Here is a 10,426-nt window from a genome sequence, read left to right as displayed (position 1 = left end):
GTAAAGGCAATGTTTTTTTTTTTTTTGTTTTTTGTTTTTTTTTTAGGTAAAGGCAACGTTGACTGACAAGAGTTGTGTGCGATTTTTTGCGTGACGCGAGCAGCGTGCGCTCTAGAAATCGCATGCGACAGTGGTAAACAAAAGTTGTACTGTCTAAATCGGCCTTAATTAAGACAATAACAAATCTATTGTTCAGATTTTCAAAGTGTTAGTGCAGTAGCCACATTTATTCTCTAACTTTCGTCGCAGCTGTGTAAAATTAAGTAAAGGAAAGATGCATTGATCAGAAGAAAACAAAAATAACAACTGTTACAGCGAGCGGCAGATAAGAAATCCAAGCTTGCTTAGAAGCTAATACCACTTGCAAAGCAATTTCACTTCTTTTTTTTTTACCAGCAATTTACATTTCAATAAACAAAAAAAGTTCTTTGATCATAGGAATTTAAAATACCTTAGTCGTAACTATCTTGGTGAGCCTGTTATATATATTGTTTTCAATGTATATAATATAATAGCCTGTGAGCAGGCTCCCAAGTGGGGTCTAGGGCGAAGACAAAAATCGAGCTCGGAGACGAGGGAGAGAAAGAAAGGGAGGGAGCCTGTGGACATTCTTTTGATGCCGCCGTTCCACCCCCTTGCAATTAACCTGTGAGTAATATGTCAAAAAGGTAATTTTATACCAATCATTCTGCTCGAATGAGTCGGAATATCAATAATATTTGGCAATACCATTATTTTTGGGGGAAATCCAGCGAGAATGAAAGCGCATACATTTGTAGATTCTGCGAAAAATTCTTAAGTCGTAATGAAATTTAAACGCAAAAGAGTGCCAGTAGTTTCCTTTTTCAACTCTTTAAAAACAAGAGATTGTTTGTTAGTCCTGGGCAACAAACTCCAAAAGATTCGCCGACTGTACGATCGCCGATTGATGAATTATCTTAAGCGAAGACTTATTAATCTCCAGCGCCGATTGTAAACGCTCTGAGGCCTAAGCTAGATAACTCCTTAACCTTGTCCTTCATTATAAACACCAACGGCGTGACAATGACAACCGTAGGAAGCATTTGGAAGATCAAACTCTTGTCGAAACCAGTCGGTAAACATTACAAAGCCATCTATCTACGGACTGCAGAAAAATTCAGCTCTCTTAAAAGCCTAACGTTCTGTGGAAAAGATTCGTTCGATTTCCACAGCCGAAGAAGATCACAAATTATGCAAATATCACCGCGCGAGATTCAAACGATTCAATGTGTCAATCATTCCTGCAAATCTGTCTGCAATCGCCTATCTAACCAATCAGAGCGTGATACCAGAATCTGGTATCACAAGACGGCGGCACTCAAAGAATGTCCACAGGCCCCGCTTTCTTTCTTCCTCGCCCCATACCGCGCTCCGCTCGCCCGGCTCGCCGATTTTTCTTTTCGCCCTATACCCCACTTGGGATCCCGTCCCGTGATACCAGATTCTGGTATCATGATCTGACTGTTTAGATATATGATTGTTGACAGCTTTGCAAAGAATATTGACATATTGAATCACAAGAATGTCTTGCAGTGCAAAATTGCATAACTTGTCTATGAAACTGAGGCGCCCGTTTCTCGAAAGTCCCGGTAACTAACCGGGCTCGATAAGTGTATTTTTAAATGTTTTTCGCCGATTGCACAGTGATTACAGGCATGGAACTTGGCCAATGTCTTCATAGAATTATAAGTTTTAAAAATTTAGTTTTCAAAGCTAACAAGAATTGACGTCTGTTAAGAAACATTTATCACCAAAGACACTTATATCGGGCCCGGTAAGTTACCGGGACTTTCGAGAAACGGGCCCCAAGACCTGTCTGCTTCTAGTTTGGAGATGCGACAAAAGAGCAGGTTTGCTGACAATCTGCAGAGCCGACTTTGTCGGTCTATTTGTGTAGCACCTTATACGTATTGACCCGTATTGAAAATAGAGCAAGCATAGCCACGTGATTGATGAGTTATTTCAAGCGCAGGCAAACCCAGCAAACAGTTAAAAAGGAGCTAAGATGAACGTACCTGTGAACTGCGCGTGTTACCATCGTCGGCTATTTACCAAGTTTTAGTAGTAGTTCAGTAATCACATTAAAGCCTGTTGCATCTTATCTATCAACTACTCTGTAATAAGTGCGGGTAACTCTCCGGTTTTCAACTCAAGAAATACTGGTGGAGCAAAAAGGAGACGGCCAAGTGAACATTTCTCCTGGCATTTGCTGAATACGTTTTCAGTAACGTTTGGGTGCGGTACATCTGCCTCTATCACCCACCAACTAATTTTCGCGTATTCTCATTGGACAAAATACGTCACGTGGCACAAAATCGGAAGGTGGTTATCAGACGATAAGAATCGTTCGATTTGACATCCATTGCCCGATCCTTTTGCGAAGAGGAAAATTAAACAAAGAAAGAATGTCCCAGTTTTGGTCTTAGTTGTTGCAATCCAATCACAGTTTTGTAAAATCTTGTAAACTAGTTTGCTTGCATTTATTTGGCTGCTGTCACGCTGTGGCCATCGCTTGCGGTTTTGTCTTGTCTACAGCAAAGCACGCGCGTTTCAGAAATAGGCCATTTCCGAGTTGATGTGAACCTCTTTATGAAAGCGAGGAAAAGTGCAAAGCTTTTCATATGAAAATTAGTTTGTTTGCAAATGAATGAAAACTCATTTTTATAATAAAAACTTTGCACTTAGCCTCACTTTCACAATGAGGTTCACAGCAACTCGGAAATGGGCTATTAATCGGAAGGTTACAAATTAAATAAACCCCTTCCCGGCTTGCTTGATGAAAATACCCAACAATTTGCAAATTACACCCGAATTCCTGCAAGTACCAGAAATGAACTTTCCACGAATTCTTCGCATGCCGCTCACTTTCACAGCACGTAAAGCACTGTCTGTAATATCGAATAAGTATTCTACGAAATTGGGTCAAGAACTCAAACGTTAAATTTGTTCTTCTCTCTCTTTTAAATCGAAACTAATGAATACGGAGCCCGCTGAAAAGGCTAACGTAAATGGGAATGCATTTTATTAATTGCAAATTCCATATGAATGCTTTAAAGGCGCAACATGCATGTAAAGGCGCAACAACTCAGTCCACTCTCACCCCACCCTCCTTTACCAATAATGGACAAATCTCATCCCACCCTCTCGACCCATCGATAAACGTGAACAGGTCAGACCAAAACACATTCCGTACGTTAATTAATGCAAGACATAACATAAAACAAATGCGACAAAGGTGTCTGCCGATTCCAAAACAAAACCATCAGAGGCAATTAACTGGCTTTGTGTTAGTTTGCGTTCGGTTTTTAATGTGATTTTAGTTTTATTTACTTATCTAGGTTTATTAAGTTAACCTGAAACATTAGACAATGTATAACTTCATTTACAACATCTTATATATTTTTTCTCTGTCCAATGTCTTGATTTTCGTTCGTTTTACAAATTTGCAAACGAGCAATACGCCACGGTCACCAGTAAAGGTTGTTTGCTTTCTTTAAAATTAATCAATAAAAAAATATGAATAAAAATTAATAAATTGATACCACCAGATTCTGTAGCAACCTTTGTGGCTTTATTGGTGTCAAAATGAGGTATTGCTGATAGAGGGTTCCCTCCACAGATTTTAAATCAGCGGGTAAAAATTGTATGTTTGGTTGGGTGGTGGGTAGGGGGGATTGTAAGTAGAAAAAGAGAAATTGTTGAACTGAATATAAGTTAGAAATCAGACGTAAATTGAGAGGGTTATAATTGTAAAATTAACAAAAAGAATTAGAATACACAAATATGAATACAAGTATCGATTGTTTATTTAAGTCAGAAATTTGTAGAAAATTTGTAACTTGAAATTTTAAAGAAAAGGTTTTTCTAAAAAAATCTCAAATGCAATTTTGACAAAAATTAGACTATGAGATATATATGAAATTTAAGTCAAAATTATTTTAGAATAAAAAGACACACTGCTGTATGAAAAATACAGAGATACAATTTTTAAAATGAAATAATTTGAATCTGAGTGCCCAAAAATTTCTTAATATCCTGACTTTTTTAAACAAAGGTTCTGATTCTAGGTAACATAACTTATAATTATACTTTGAAAGAAAAAGCCATTATACCTTATCTTCTTTAATTTGCGTAAATGAGTTTTCTCGCGGAAGATTCCAAATATTTATCATCCGATCTTCAGGCAAATAATTAACACTTACGAACGAGGCGTGTTACTTTAAAATTGCGATATCAAATCAACTATTTTCCATCCACCGACGCCTTGCGTCTAATTCAACTGTTCTTCCACAGTCATTTGTCAGACAAAGTTCTTGTTCTTAAACATACAAAAACAAGGCGAGAAACAAAATAAAAAAGGAGTCAATATTACATGACTTTTACAAGATTTTGTAAATTGGCACCAAATTTATTATCCTCTTTAATTTCCTTCCGCGGAAGCGAATATGCCACTCAGATGACAAATATCTATCTCGTTTTAAGCTTTAGGCACATGAAACTCTTTATATAACCAGATTGAAATCATGATCACGGTCGGTGAAGGTCATGTTTTGTCATCTACTGAGTTATGTGGGTGACACTATAATTCAGTTCTGGTTCAGCTTTCATCAAACAAGATCACAAAGTTGACCGGCTCCACATAATTCGTTGACGTGTTGGGAAATCGAATTAATCAGTGACAAGAGCATTACCCTAGAATAGTGGCTTTGAGCAGAGTCTAACAAGGTGTCAAACTTAATCCGGTAAAATACTGAAAGGCAAGCAGGATCACTCGGAAAACGTTTGAATATCTTACATTTGAACAGACACACCCTTGGATTTCTTCTACAGGTTCAAAATTGAGTGAGAACCACAATACGATACAATCGTATGATTCCGCTGAAGGATCATTGAGTGATGTAAGGGCCAAAACCTATACTATCGGATCAACTTGATTATTCTTGACTGAGCAATCTAAACATGGAAAACAACAAATGGCAATTATCTAGATACGGCCTGTTGTACTTTCAGACTGAGCTGGAAAGGTGGATCGTATATTTGTGCATCGCTTTTAATGCAATTTTTACTTTCACAGCAATCGTAGGAAACGTGTTGATCTTAATTGCTCTTCAGAGAGGATCTCTGCAGCTTCATTCTCCATGTAAACTGCTATTTCGTTGCCTGGCATCAACTGATTTCTGCGTTGGACTGATTACTCAGCCTTGTTTTCTCGTTTATTTGATTTCGGCGGCCAGAAAAAGCGAGTTTAATACCTGTTTTTTAATCATAAGTTTGTTATCCGTTTTTTCTACATTTCTTTGTGGAATCTCCTTGTGTACATTGACCATCATTAGTGTGGACAGGCTACTCGCCCTGCTGTTGGGTCTGCGATACCGACATGTCGTAACTGTCGTCCGTGTTCGTGGAATCACTTTTCTCTCCTATTTTGTACTTTCATCACTCACTATGCTGTACTTTATCAGCACATCTATTTTCTTTATGACTGTGATTTTCAATGATGTGCTATTTCTGTTAGTCTCAACATTTTGCTATTTAAAAATCTTTTTTAGTCTTCGTTGTCGGCAAGCTCAGGTTCAGCAAGAAACTGGACCCAGACAATTTAACGGCCCCAGTCGAGTGCACGAGTTAAAGTATAAAAGGTCTGTGTCTACTACATTGTATGTTTCCATCTTCATGATAGCGTGTTATCTTCCGTTCGTTATATTCACCGCTGTTGTGGTCGCACGTCAAGAGATTTGGCCTTCCTCACTTGCCGCTCAAGGAATCACGGTATCTCTAGTTTACTTTAATTCTTCAATAAATCCTTTAATTTATTGTTGGCGGATCAGAGAGGTGAGGCAGGCAGTAAAAGCAACGATTAGGCGGTTTTGCTTCTTTTACTCTTAAAAGACTTTTTTGGGATTTTTGCCGAAGAGGGTCAGCATGTTTGAGTAACACTTACGTGTAAAACAGCATCGTTTGTAATATCGAATAAGTATTCCACAAAATTGGCTCAAGGTCTCAAATGTTAAATTTGTTCTTCTCTCTCTTTTGAATAAAAACTCACAAATACGGAGCCTTGTATGCTTTTAAGCGAAAGACCTTTATAATGTGCGTTTCACTCTCATTTATCATCCCTCACTTTAAATAATGCTCAGGGACATGGCATTTTTGAAATAAAAATGCCACTGCAAAGCTGGAAAAAGTAAACGAGCGTGCCTTTCGTTTTGTCTCTAATGAGAAACAAACACACCTTGAGCACTGTGAACTAGTCAACAGAATACCATCACTTGTGAACGAACGCCTCGCAAAAAAACTCTGTACGGTTTTTAATGTTACTTATAATGAACTTGCACCAAGGAGGATTAAAGGACTGATCGCATATAGAAACAATAAATACGAACTGAGAGGAAATGACATTTTAAAGCAGCCAAAGGCCAACACTACAACTTACAGCCTAAAATCATGGAGGTTCCCAAAACTCTGGTATTTAATACCTGACTGTCGAGGGCCTTTTCATAAGAGCCCGCGGTTACCGGGCTGGCCCGGTAGGCGGGACGAATTTTGTCTTCTGTTCATATGGGAAATTTAATCCCGGTTACCGATATGAAAAATGTCTTCAAGGCCCAAAATACCCGTGGACCCGCGTTCCAACTTAACATAACATTTATTCAGAAGGCTTCAACACAAATACAAAAACATCCTGATTAGGGAAATCGTGAGGTTAACCCTGTATAAAAACAATTTTCCTGATTTGTCAGCGACGTTACCGTAGCCATGCTCAGTTAAAATTGTTTCGTCTCGGTCAGTCCCGGTATCCGGGCTGGAGTGTTCATATGGGAAAAATTTCCAGCTCGAATACTGAGATCTCGGTCGCAGAAACCGAGATCTCGGTAACCGGGCCAGCCCGCCTTCTCATATGAACACATCAAAATTTTGGTAAAAGAAAAGAGTGGCGACGCAAAATCTCGGAAACTGAGCCAGCCCGGTCGACCGGGCTCATATGAAGAGGCCCTCAAGGTTTTTAAAAATAGCATTAGAAAATTGGACTTGTCAAGTTTACTATGATAAACAACTTTATACCCGTCCATCGCATGGTAGAAACAATATAGCTTTTATCTCATCTCGTGAAATTTACTCATTGTGATGTTTTATTCGTATGTGAACAGATTTTACATTTTATTATTTTGGTTACTTGTATATAGCCACGATGTACAGTTATTTTTAATCTTATTTTCGTGTGTAATACCTGAAAACTATCCTGTGAGCTCTCTCACTAAAGCTAAGCGTATCTACACAATAAACTTGACTTGACTAATTTTTGTGCTAATTTGCGCATTGTACGTATTAAGGAAAGAAACGTACTTATAATCATTAAAAATTTATTAAGGACATCCCGTAGAAGTAACAGCTCAATTTGATGAGCATTTGTTGAGAATAAGGACCATTCTCGTCCCCAGAGCCCCAACGTTTTTTATTTAAATTGTTGAACGAGTGGCTCTGGGTCCATCCAAAAATATCTTTTTTTTCATTGGCTGTCGAAAACCTGATGCGCTATTTGGTGAAAAATGCTACGCTTCTGCGCATTTGTCTTTACTTCCTAATACTGAGCAGTACTGAGCAATAATAATACTGAGCAAGCGCAATGGTAATTTATGACACTAAGCGTGCGCTACCGGATGTCGTGAATTTCACGACATCCGGTAACGGCTGTTACCAGGGCCTACGATCCAACCACTGACCAAAAGATCGTAGGCTCTGGGAACGAGGATGAATGGAGGGATTTTTCTTTGAGGCCTTTGCCTCGAGGTTGAGATCCAATCTCCGCTCACCTCGGTCAGCAGCAGGTCGTCTGGTAGGTACTTGATATATGGTAATTATTATGTCCCCAACTTTAATATTTTTAATTGTGTCCTCGACTTTTATTTCTAATTGTTATGTCCCAACTTCTATTCTTGATCATTATGCGCAGTCAAACTATCTGTATGCACAGTATAAGAAAGCACCACAGGGCGCGTAGCGTAACCTGTGAGCCAAGCGGAACTTATTATTATTATTATTATTATTATTATTATTATTATTATTATTATTATTATTATTATTATTATTATGCCCCCAAATTACTCTGCTGTCTTGTAAATTTCTTACTCAGTAGCTCTGTTACTGTTACTGTTGTCGTCGACAACAGACTGCTGACTGAGGAGAGCGGAGACTCTTTGTAGGTGATTGGTTATGATCCCCACGGGAAGTGGTCCCTTTTCCTGGAGTCTATATAGTGACCATCCGCTGACTGACTAACACACCGATCTGTGTTATGAACTCTTTGTGAGTGAGCAACTGAATCAGTGAGTACTTCACAAGCTTTGGATCAGGCGCCATCCAAAGTACCAAAAAAAAACAAAAAAAAGGCGACTGGTACATTTACCCATAATTCTTAGTGTACGTAAACCTCAAAAAACGTTCACAAAGATTCATAGAAAAGTTTCAAAATCTTCAAACTTAGCATACACGTACAAGGTAGCTTCCCCTTGCCCCTTTTTTCAATGTTGGAAACAAATAAACATCCAGGAAGCGTTTTGCAACATTGTTTCGGGGGGGGGGGGGACGGGGGTGACTACAAATGAAAAAGTTGTCTTCATTCAAATAGAGAATATCATCGTTAGTTCGAAAGCGTTAGTTTTGGTAAATTGTCTCAACACTTTTGTCCATGATTGTAGCTTCGCTAATTTGAGACAAAAAGGAATGAACGTATCTAAAATTATTTTTTTTATTTTCATGAATATAAAAAGACCAGAAAGGAATGGACTTATGGATCCCTTTTTAGCTATTTCCTCGACTTTGAGAGCAGAAAGGTGTGATTTATAGCTTGATTTTTCGCCATTGCTACGAAAGTAAAACCCAAACAAATGAAGTTATTGCTCGATTTTAGACTATTTTCATGAATTTGAGACAGGAAAGAAATGAACGTACGGATTCTAGACCCGAAAGGGGTGAACAGTTTCACCGATTTTTGGCTATTTTCACGAATTTGAGACCAAAAAGGGGTGAATTTATGGCTTGATTTATTGCCATTTTGGCCATTTTCACGATTTTGAGAACAGAAAGGATTGAATTTATTTCTCGATTCTTGATCATTTTGACTATTTTCACGAATGTGAGAGCAGAAAAGAGTAAACATATTGCTTGATTTTTTTTCCATTTCCATGAAATTTAGAGCGGGAGGGAATGAACTTGTTTCTCGATTTCTGGCCATTTTCGAGGAACGTAGACCAAAATTCTCGATTTTTGACTACATTTACGAATTTGAGACCAGAGAGGAATGAACGTATCTGTCCATTTTTTGGCTAAATTCACGATTTTAAGACCGCAAAGAATAGAAGAACTATGTCTTTCATGGTTTTTGTCTATTTTCCCGAATTTGAGTCGGAAAGAATTAAACTTATTGCTCCATTTTTAGCTATTTGTACGAATTTGGTCCAAAAAGGAGTGAACTTATTGCCCAATTTTTGCCCATTTTCACGAGTTTGAGAACAGAAACGAAGACAATAGGACACATTCACCACAAGCACAATAAATTGACCTAACATACCTCATCAAATTGCAAAACAACACAACACAACACAACAAACACAAAACAAAGAAAACAAACCTACGTTAAAAAACACAGCACAACACCGGAGGACTACAATAAAATTCAATGCAATACAACATAATACAAGAGGAGCTTTTTAGCACTGCTGTAAACGAGTTATTATTGCGCGTCCGAGGCAAAAATCATAACCTGCTCCTGACCGGACCCACAAACTGCTGGAAAACGTTTCTTTTAAATCCACTGAAAGTCATCTATCGCACTTTTCTGCAATCCAACAACAGATACGTTTGCTTGAGTGGCGTTATACTTTGTTTATTTATCATAAAGTACAGAAGTAATGAACATGTAAAAGTTTATATGTATTTTGTAGTAAATTGTGCTTAATGCGCCGTACTGTAACCGTAAGCAGTCCAGGTGTAGAGTTGTGAACTGTTGTAATTGTAACAGTAATGTAATTAGTGTTAGTACTTGTAACATTGTAACATAACGCAGAATAAAAATTAAAAAATAGTAGTTGTAAACAGTTCAGCGAAATAGCTTGAAATAAAATGATCAGTGTTTAGTTTTACCGCCATTATTTCTTATTTCTGAATCTATTCTTTTGTTCATTAACTTTCGATAATTTTATCAACTACAGCCTTATCCATACTCAATACCGTCTTTCTTACGCGTTTATAGAAGTCGGAAAAACTTTCATAAGTTATGCTGTTCGCGATGGCGTCCTTTGTCAAGCGGTCTCTTACGAGCTTAGAAAAGTTCTCGATTGAATTTATATCTGGGCTCCTTGGAGGGATGGATGGTTTAGGTAAATTGTCTCAACACTTTTGTCCATGA

Source organism: Pavona decussata, unplaced genomic scaffold (assembly GCF_977016875.1).
Source record: "Pavona decussata unplaced genomic scaffold, jaPavDecu1.1 SCAFFOLD_164, whole genome shotgun sequence".
Lineage (NCBI taxonomy): Eukaryota > Metazoa > Cnidaria > Anthozoa > Scleractinia > Agariciidae > Pavona > Pavona decussata.
This window is presented reverse-complemented; position numbering follows the sequence as displayed.